Source organism: Gossypium arboreum, chromosome 7 (genome assembly GCF_025698485.1).
Source record: "Gossypium arboreum isolate Shixiya-1 chromosome 7, ASM2569848v2, whole genome shotgun sequence".
Classification (NCBI taxonomy): Eukaryota; Viridiplantae; Streptophyta; class Magnoliopsida; order Malvales; family Malvaceae; genus Gossypium; species Gossypium arboreum.
Genome location: NC_069076.1, coordinates 90985395 through 90996748, shown reverse-complemented (window position 1 = coordinate 90996748; position 11354 = coordinate 90985395).

Sequence of the window (11354 nt, the reverse complement as noted above, 5' to 3'; positions counted from 1 at the left end):
CTTGGCCGTGTGGAAACAGGTCTAAAAATCCCCAAGTATCGAGCCACACAACCGTGCGACACAGCCGTGTGTACCACACGGTCTGGACACACGGGCGTGTCTTAGGCCATGTGACACCTGGAACTGAAATTTCAAATTTTAAATAAGCAAAGGAGCTACATGGGTAAGGCACACGGCAGTGTGTTCGTACATACGGGCGTGGGAGAAGCGAACAACATAGCATACAGCCGTGTGATATAGCCGTGTGACGAAGGGGCATTCAATGTTCGCGATTAACATGGGCTAAACTCAAGCCACATGGGCGTGTGACATGGCCGTGTGGCCCAACACGGGGCCTTAACATGACTGTGCCCCTATTTTAAACCCCCCAACCCTAAAATCTTCTTCCTTTTCCTAACCCCCAAAATCCCACCCTTAGCTGCCGACTGTCACCAGCCCTCACACCAACCAGCCACCACTGCTCGCCCCACAAACCGACTCCCCTCTCCTTCAACCCCTCTCTCAAATGCTTTTTCCCCAAACCCTCACCCCTCAGTCCCATTCGACCCCTTCCCACGACCCCACCCGCGCACCCCATCTCCTACTACCGGCCTCTCCCCATTGTTCTTTCGAACTCACAACATCCATCGTCCCCACTTTCAGTCCCTCACCCGAGCCAACACCCTTACAAACCCAACGAGTCAACCCCGCACTCCCACCTCCGTCGCAACCCCCTAACCGTCGGCCAACTACCATCGTCCCCTCCACCAAAACAGTCGGTTATTGCATTTTCTTTATTTATTATTATTTATTTATTTATTTATTTTATTTTAGATTATTTTTAATTCTGTTAATTCTTAATAGTTATAATATTAGTTTCAAACAGTTGGGATTTAGGATTGCATTATGCTTCTTGATTTTCATTCACCCACTGTTTTACGCATGGGCCCTTTGATATTTGGGTGGAGTTAGTGTGTCATTATTAATGTTAGGGTCTTTAGCACTTATTTGTTTTCATTGTATTGGTTTTTATTTTTATAATTATTATTGCTAATTAGTTTAATACACTATTCGATTTATATTCTGTTAGTTTTTACATGTTCATCTATTAGTGCATATAGGACTAGATTATACATTTCCACCATTTTTATTTTATCTCACTAGAGTCCTTCAAGTTACACTTTTGTCTTATTCACATGTCTCCTCCTAAGTTTCTCGATATGTTTGATTGGTGATATTTATTCCTATTTTACTAATATTGAACTGTTCTACTTTCAGGAATACCATGACAAACACACGAGGCAAGAAAACTGTCGTTCCCGCTTCGAAAAAGGGGAAGGGTCCTGCGCAACCTCCTTGACAACCACGACCGAAGCTCGTCATCCTCTACTTCGATTTTTTTCAGGCCCACAAGACGACTTGTTTCATGTTCTTCGAGTACGACCGCTAGGTTTGGGCCGAGGTATTGACTGGGCCGCATTGGAGCAGGTCAGACTAGTTGATGAGCTCTGTGCTTTCATTACCATTGCCCCGTGGGATCGGTTCTTTGCGATTATTGAGCCCACTTACTCAGAGCTTACCTTGGAGTTTTGTACTACTTTCCATCTCCAGCATGTGATGAATACCCATGACGAGGCTGGTACTATCACTTTTAGACTTGGTGGCTTAGTGCGACTTATGAGCGTCCCTCAGTTTGGTGCAGCTTTGGGCATCTACACCGATGAGTTTATAGGTGATGATAACTTTCTTCACCTCCACCGTCACATCCATCACTCACCTTCGTGCTGTTGGACCGATCTCACAGCTAGTCAGATCTGTTAGGATGCGAGTTGCTCGAAGGCGACATCTCTTTCTCCGACTCTACGATACATCCACGCCTTATTAGCTCACACGTTGACTGGAAGGAGAGAGAGCACAGGAGTGGTAAGTACTACTAATGCATACTATCTTTGGAGCATGGCGACTGGTCACGTCTTTGATTTGGCATACTTCATAGCGCTCGCTTTTCGCCACCAGATAGACCGCCATAGGAGGGATCCCATTTGCTTTAACCCCTACATGACTCACCTCACTCGACACTTCGACTTTTTCGACACTCTAGAGATGTCATCGACACTTATACTAGTAGGCTAGATGGCTCCTCAGGGAATTTCTAGTATGATCCATATGAGGATGATAGAGCGACATCGTGGATTCGACCCACCTCAGTACAAACTCGTTCAATCTAATGACTAGGTTGAGCCAGAGGACATTACTGATGATGTTCCCCCCTCACAAGGACCCACACCCACCTCTACCACCATCACAGAGTCACCGCCCCACTGCTACCACTTTGATAGATATATCCGAGCGACTCACTCGCTTTGAATAGCAGTGTTTTGAGAGATTCGACAGCATTGATGCCACTCTTCGACAGATTTTCCACCACCTCTATATCTCTCCTTCGGCACCGTCGACCCACGCGGCATCCGATGATAGGAACCTTTCAGTCCTTTTATTTTATTATCATTATTATTTTTTTATTTTTATTTTTATTTTTATTTTTCTTTTATTTATTTTTGAAGACTTATGTTTTATATTTTGAACTGTATTTATCTTTATGGTTATTATCGAGTGATCCCTTAATTCTCTTCCACAAGTTGTGTTTATTTTCTTATTAGTAACTCAAAATCATGCCTTTCATTAGCTTTATCTACAACTCTAGCTTTCACTATTCCAAGAATTTCATCCAAAATACAGGGCAGTTTCGCTTCTCTCCCTCTCTTCTAATATTTTGCTTATATTATTATTATCTATCTTTGTACATTGAGGACAATGTACATCTTAAGTGTGGGGAGGTTATTTATATGTTTATTGTAAAATCCCTGAATTTTTATCTTGATCTCAAATAATTTCCTCATACTATTATTAAAGTGAATTCTAATTGATTTATAATTTTATTAATATGTTTATAATTTAATCATAGGGAATTGTGCATTAATTGTTCAAACTTTAAAGGCATTAGAGAATCAAGCATGATAAGTTGACTTTTGAGAATTAAAATTGATAGGTTGTTTCCTTGAATTGAGGTATTATCTTGAAATTTTGAATTTACAGGATTGACATTAAATACCCATAATTTTCGTGAGACTTTGAGCCTTTTAGAGCATATATCTATTTGGTCACTGATTTTTTTTATGAGTGTGTCAACATCGATTTGCTTTTCTAGAACTTGCATCGATTATGCATGTCAAGACCACACCTTTTGATTTGATAAACTGAGATGATAAAGGCACTTAAGTTTTAACCCACTTACCCTATGAAAAGCCGACCCATATAATTGACCCTTAGTGAACCCCTTTGAGCCTTAACCATTGTTTCTTGATTTCTCCCTTAATGCTAAACCACAACTTAACCCTTTTTGATTCATTGAGAATTTTTCCATTTTTATTGACTCTCTTTTTATCAAGACTTGACTTGATTAGTTACCTAACTATTTTCATTCATTTCAATTGTTGAATTATTCCTTAATATATACTTTCCATACTTGTTCTTATTCTTAAAAAAAAGTATATTTATATTATAAAGATCTTGGATAAGTTAAAGTTATTATAGTGAGAAAAAGCTCACTCCCTTAGCCGCGAATGGTTTTCGCACTTGTTTGTAATTCAGTAATTAGCTTTATTTTTCTAAGTTGGTAATTTATTAAATTAATATTGATTCTAACCCTCTTTTTTAGCCTTCATCCACACCTTTAACCCAAGCCCCATTACAACCTTGTTAAAGACCTTTTGATTCGTATATCATCTCATTTATAGTGGTGGAGATTTGATTTTCATGCAAGCCTATGGTAATAACTTTTCATGTTTGACTATTGAGTGCTTAATTATTGAACCTTAAAACACTTCAAGTGATTTGAGTGAATCTTTAGTGAGGATGCCAACTCTTGTCAATTTGGAATTAAAGGTGATAGATAAAGGGAAATACCTATGATTTTATGATTAAAATGCTCAACTTGGATTGTTTGAAACTCTGATTTTCTTTTAGTTGAATTCTTAATATATGATTACTTGTGGTTTACTTCGATACAGTATTGATGAGAATTATAAGTTGAAAAGAATTTATTTTAATTGAGAGTTGAGGATTTTGCTTGAGGACAAGCAAATGCTTAAGTGTGGGGATATTTGATAAACCATAATATATACATATTTTAATCCCATGCTTGGCATATTTTTGGATGATTTATCATAAGATTTAATGAATTTGATGCTCCTAATCCTTTAAATTCATATTTTATACTTAGGTGAGCATAGGAAGGTGAAAAGAGCAAGAAATGTGCTAAAAATGGACAAAATGGGCTTATCTCAGTATTCCACACGGCCTAGGCACTTACACACGGGTAGTCCACACACTTGTGTATAACACACAGGTAGGCCACACGCCCGTGTGGCATGGCCGTGTCGACATTAAACCAAGTCAGAATTGCACACGACCTGAGGACCTTCACACGGGCGTGGCACACGGTCGTGTCCCTGTCGAGCCAAAGTCTAATTCTATTTGGAAAAGGCTATTTGGGCATTCCAGATTCTATATAAACACCCTAAAAGAGGGTCAAAGGGGACACACAGGGTAGAAAGGAGAAAAATACTCAATGACAGCCATCGGAATCAGCTCGAAAGCAGGATCTACTTCAAGACTAAAGAGCTCTATTCAATTTCCTTAGAAGTTCTTTGGGTTTCTTTATGTTTTGTTGTTTTCCAAATTTTGAGGTGTTTTCCATTATTATGAACTAAACTCCCTAAATACCTAAAGGAGATGAAATCTAAGACAGATCTTATTACTATTTGAATTATATGATAAATACTTATTCTTATTCTTAATTGTGAGTTTTAATCCTTGTTTTAATATTTCAGGATATTAATTCAGGTTTTGATGTGCTTATTCAGTGGAGCAAAAGTCCCTGTTTAAAAGTAGATCGTTCATAATTAGGCGGAATTGCATGCAATCCTAGAGATAGGACGACATAAATCTGCCAAATTAGAGTCAAATCTAATAAGGGAATCCATAGACTGAGTTAATGCGATAATAGAGGTTTTAATTAGGAAGAGATTTTGATTAATCAACCTAGAGTCAGTTGTTTTTAATCTCGAGAGAGATAATAACATAAACTAAGGATTTCTATGGATCAAGTGAATAAATCATCTAATTCAGAAGTAAAAAGGAAAGCCTAGGTGGATTCTTCCTTGGGTATTGTCTTCTCCATCAGTTTTCCAAAAAAGTATTTTCCAACTTTTACTTCTGTCGCGCTCTTAGTTAATTACATAATTAGTTTTAGTTAAAAACACTCCTTTAATCTTTAGGCTAGATAATAAAAAGATAGTAATTACTAGTACTTTTAGTCCTTGTGGATACAATATTTCTGGTCTCACCATAACTATACTACTGTTCAATAAGTGCGCTTGCCTTAATTCGAATTTTTAGTTAGTTTAGCGACCATCACAAATATTATGTATTGAAATGGTTATTTTGGTTGCCAATTGGGTTGCATAAATGTGGTCAATTATGCTTGTAAATGCTTGTGGTTTTAGGGTGGCAAAATGGCTTTGCAAATGGCCTATTTTTTTTCCACACGGGCAGAGAAATGGGCGTGTGGTCAGCTGTGTGGCCAAGTCAGTAACTTCCCTAATTTTCACACGGCTTGGCACACAGACGTGTCTTGTGGCCTTGTGGCAAAGTCAGTATGTATGCCTTGTTTTGCCATGGCCTAGACACACGGGCATGTCTAATGCCGTGTGAGGCACACGGCCTATTCACACGGGCGTGTGACACTTGAAATATTAAAATTTTTCTAAGTTTCTAAAATTTTTATTATGTTATGATTTAGTCCCGAAATCATAATTAAAGCTTTGTATGCTTAGTTTAAGTATATATATATTGAATGTGAATGATTGATAACTACTGAAATGAGTTATTATTTGATAAATGATTGTTCTGAACTAAGTTTCAAGTTCGGTAATGCCTCTTAACCTATTCTGGAAACGGTTACGGGTTAGGGATGTTACATTTATTGGTATTAGAGCTACGGTTTAGTCAATTCTAGGACTAATGTAGCGTAGGTGAGTCTAGCTATACATGCCATATATAAAATTGTGATAGTGTGATGACTCCTAACATTTTCAAATGTGTTTTTATATAGTAATGGATCCCAAACAAGCTATAATAGATGATGTAGAAAGTAATGCGTCAGCTCCCGCTCAAGGGACAGTGCCTACTGAATCTAGACCTGTGACAAGTAGTCACGGTGGTGAGGCTAAAGAAGTCTTCTTTCAAATATTGCACGAGTGGTTCACACAGTACATTCGTATGAACCCAGCTATTCAGCAACCTACACCCCCACCTGTTCCCCAACCAATCCCTATAGTTCCTCAAGGTATTGATCCTTTGTGATTAAATAAACCACCTGTTGATAAGATATGGAAACAAGCAGCTGAGGAATTCTGAGCTACTGTTAATGATGATCCTGAGAGAGCTGAGTTTTGGCTTGAGAACACGATTTGGGTATTCGACAAATTATCCTGCACACCTGAAGAATGTTTAAAGTGTGCTGTACCGTTGTTAAGAGACATCACGTATCAGTGGTGGAATACCTTGATATCTATAGTTTCGCAAGAAAGAGTCACTTGGGATTTCTTTCAAGTTAAATTTAGGAAGAAATACATTAGCCAAAGGTTCATCGATCAGAAAAGGAAAGAATTTCTTAAATTGAAACAAAGCCGTATGTTAGTCACAAAATATGAGAGAAAGTTTGTACGAATCAGCAAATATGCTTGTGAATGTGTTTCTTCTGAAGCAATAATGTGTAAAAGATTCAAGGATGGATTGAATGAAGAAATTAGAGTGTTAGTTGGAATTCTTAAGCTGAAAGAGTTTGTAATTCTGTTTGACCGAGCTTGTAAAGCTAAAGAGCTTTGCAAAGAGAAAAGAAAAGCTTATTTTGAGGCTAGAGAGTCTAGAAAAAGATTTACAGGCAAATCACATCAGTCAGCATCAAGGAAATTTAGAGAATATCATCCTCATTTTACGGCCTCTGCGGGAATTTCTATTAGAGATAGAAATGTGAGACAATCAAGTTCAAAACCTCAGGCGACATCTGTGGCCAGTGTGGAAAGTGTTAGAAATGCTAGACCTGAATGTAAACATTGCAATAAGTGACATTACGGTGAATGCAGATTAGTGAGCAGAGCTTGCTTTAATTGTGGATCCTTTGATCATTTTCTCCGTGACTGTTTAGAAAAGTTAACAATTGAAAGAGAACAACCAATGAAGGCAAGTAACACGGCTATTAGAGGGAGACTGCCCCGAAACATTGGAAATACTAGAGGTAACTGAGGTGCTACGAGAGATTTGACTGTTAGATTTGAGGCACGAGCACCTGCCAGAGATTATGCTATTCGTGCACTAGATGAGGCATCATATCCAGATGTTATTACCCGTACTTTTTCTCTTTTTGATACTGATATAGTTGCGTTGATAGATCCTCGATCAACCCATTCATATATCTGTATGAATTTAGTATTTAAAAAGAGATTACATGTTAAGCCTACAGAATTTGGAATTAAAGTATCGAACCCCTTAGGCAAGTCTGTTTTAATTGATAAAATTTGTAAGAATTGTCCTTTGATGATCCGGGGTTACTGTTTTCGGGCTAACTTGATGCTTCTACTGTTTAATGAGTTTGATGTGATTCTGGGTATGGACTGGCTGACTATGCACAATGCAATTGTGAATCGTAGACAGAAGACTATCAAATTGAAATGTCAAAATGGTGAGATTTTTCGTGTTGAGTCTAATGATTCAAGTGAATTACCAGTTGTGATATCATCTATTTTAGCTCAGAAATATTTGAAAAAGGGAAATGAAGCATACCTTGCATATGTATGATCGTGTGGTGAATCATGATAAGTTTTATAATTTATGAATGTCCGTTCTTGGAAACTAACTATTATCACGATGAAGGCAAGCGCACCTTATCGAACAGTAGTATAGCTTATGGCAAGACCAGGATGTCGAACCCAAAGGAACTAAAAGTACTAGTATTAACTTTCTTTTTATTATCTATCCTAAAAATAAAGGGGTTTGTTTTATCTAAACTAATTACTAAACTAAGAATGCACAGAAAGTAAATTAGGGAAATAACTTTTGGGAAAACTGAATGATTTGGACAATACCTAAGGGAAAAATCCATCTAGACTTCACTTTATTATTGACTCTGAATCAGATGATTTATTCACTTGACTTGATCCGTATAAATCCCTAAGTTATATTATTATCTCTCTCGAGCCTAACAACATCTAACCCTAGGTTGATTAATTGAAATCTCTTTCTAATTTACTCCCTAGTGTTGCATTAACTCAATCTATGGATTCACTTATTAGGTTTCAACCTAATTCGGCAAAATCTTGTCACCCTATCTCTAAGCGTGCAATCAACTTCGCTCAATTATGCTATATTTACTCTTAGACAGGGGCTTTTGCTCCTCTAAATAATCACATCAATACTTGAATCAATATCCTGGAATATTAAAGCAAGAATTGAGAACTCATAATTAAGAAAAAGTTAAATATTCATCATATAATTTAGATAATAATAACACGATTCGTCTTAGGTTTCATTCCCCTTAGGTATTTAGGGGGTTTAGTTCATATTTATGAAAGAAAACATCTCAAAAAAATAATGATAACAAAACATAAATAAAACCTAAGAACTCTTGAAAGGAATTGAAGGGAGATCTTCAGTCTTGAAGGTGAATCTGGCTTCTCAGATGGATCAATCGACTTTTCTCGAGTAATTCTTTGCCTCCTACTCCGTGTGTCCCTTTTTGGTACCTCATGGGTGTTTATATAGGCTTTAGAATGCTTCTAAATCCTCAGGAGTGGCCTTTTCCGAATAGGACTAGACTTGGGCTGACAGGGACACGCTCGTGTGCAATTGCTTCAAACCGTGTTCGAGTCTGTTGAATCAACACGAGCATGTGAACTACCCGTGTGAGGAAGTCCAGGCCGTGTTGATTTCCCATATTGACCTATTTTCTCCGTTTTTGGCCCATTTCTCGCTCTTTTTACTCTCCTATGCTCTTCTAAGTATAAAACATGAAATTAAAGGATTAGGAGCATTGAATTCACCAAATCTAAGGATAATTCATCCAAAAATATGCTAAGCATGAGATAAAAATATGTATAAATTATGATTTATTAATGTACTGGATACGAAAATGTCAGAATCAAAGATGGAATCTATACCTATTGTTTGTGATTTTCCGAATGTATTTTTAGAAGAATTACCGGGTTTGCCTTCGATCAGAGAAATTGAATTTGGTATTGAGTTAATGCCCGGAACAACACCGATGATAGCTCCATACAGAATGGCTCCAATAGAATTAAAAGAATTGAAAGCTCAGTTGCAAGAATTGACAGACAGAGGTTTTGTACAACCGAGTTATTCTCCCTAGGGTACACCAGTATTGTTCGTGAAAAATAAAGATGGCACGATGCGCATATGTATCGACTATAGATAGTTGAATAAAGTGACTATAAAGAACAAATACCCTTTTACCGTGGATTGATGATTTATTTGATCAGTTGAAAGGGACTATAGTATTTTCAAAGATTGATTTGAGATTAGGCTATTATCAGTTGCAAATCAAAGAGTCGGATATGCTGAAAACTGCATTCAGAACAAGGTATGGACATTATGAATTCCTTGTCATGCCTTTCGGTTTAACTAATGCTCCTGCCATTTTTATGGACTTGATGAATGAAATATTCATACCGTATTTAGATAGATCTGTTGTTGTATTCATTGACGATATTCTGATCTATTCAAGAGATGAACCTGAGCATGCCGAGCACTTAAGAATTGTGTTATAAACTCTACATGATAAGTAGTTGTTTGAAAAGTTCAGTAAATGTGAGTTCTGGCTCAAAGAGGTTGGATTTTTGGGGCGCATTATTTCAGCCGATGGTATTAGAGTTGATCCGAGCAAGATTTCTACTATTGTTGATTGGAAACCTCTGAGAAATGTGTCTGAAGTTCGTAGTTTTCTGGGTTTCATGGGCTATTACGGAAGATTCATGAAAGGATTCCCAATCATTACGACACCAATAACACGACTGATACAAAAAGATGTAAAGTTTGAATGGTCAGAAAAATGTCAGCAAAGTTTCAAATAGCTGAAAGCACTATTAACAGAGGCACCAGTTTTGGTTCAACCTGAATCGGGTAAAGAGTTTGTGATCTATAGTGATGCATCGTTAAACAGATTGGGTTGTGTTTTAATGCAAGAAGGAAAGGTTATAGCTTATGCTTCTCGACAGTTGAAATCGCACGAAAAGAACTATCCGACGCATGATTTAAAGTTGGCTGCAATTGTGTTCGCATTGAAAATTTGGTGACACTACTTATGTGGAGAAAATGTCACATTTATATGGATCATAAGAGCTTGAAATATCTGATGTCGAAAAAGAATTTGAATTTGCGACAATGAATATGGCTTGAGTTATTGAAAGATTATGACTTTCTGATTGATTATCACCTGGGAAAAGCTAATGTAGTTGCTAATGCCTTGAGCCGAAAATCATTCTTCGCGTTACGAGCCATGAACACCCAGTTGATGATATGTGATGACGGTTCTATTTTAGCTAAATTAAAAGCTAAACCAATATTTCTTCAACAAATTTGTGAAGCTCAGAAAGATGATCATGAACTAAAGTTAAACGAATCCAATGTAAGTCTAATTCTGATTCAGAAATTCATGTTGGAATTGATGATTGTTTAATGTTCCGAAATAGGATTTGTGTACCAAAAAATACAGAGCTTATTCAAAAAATTCTACATGAAACACATAATAGTTGCTTTTCTGTTCATCCAGGTAGTACCAAGATGTATAATGATTTGAAACAACTGTACTGGTGGTCAGGAATGAAGTGGGATATATCAGAGTTTGTATCGAAATGTCTGATTTGTTAGCAAGTAAAAGTTGAACATCAAGTACCATCTGGTTTACTACAGTCTATATTGATTCCTGAGTGGAAATGGGATAGAGTCACTATGGGTTTCGTGTCGGGACTACCTTTAACTCCAAAAAAGAAAGATGCTATCTGGGTTGTCGTTGATCGACTAACAAAATCTGCTTATTTCATACTGATACGTACAGATTACTCACTTGATAGATTAATAGAATTGTATATTTTTGAGACTGTTTGATTACACGGTGTGTCATTATCTATTATTTCTGATAGAGATTCAAGATTTACATCGCAATTTTGGAAGAAATTGCGAGAGGCTCTGTGAAGGAAATTGAATTTCAGTACAGCTTTTTATCCCCAGACTGACAGTCA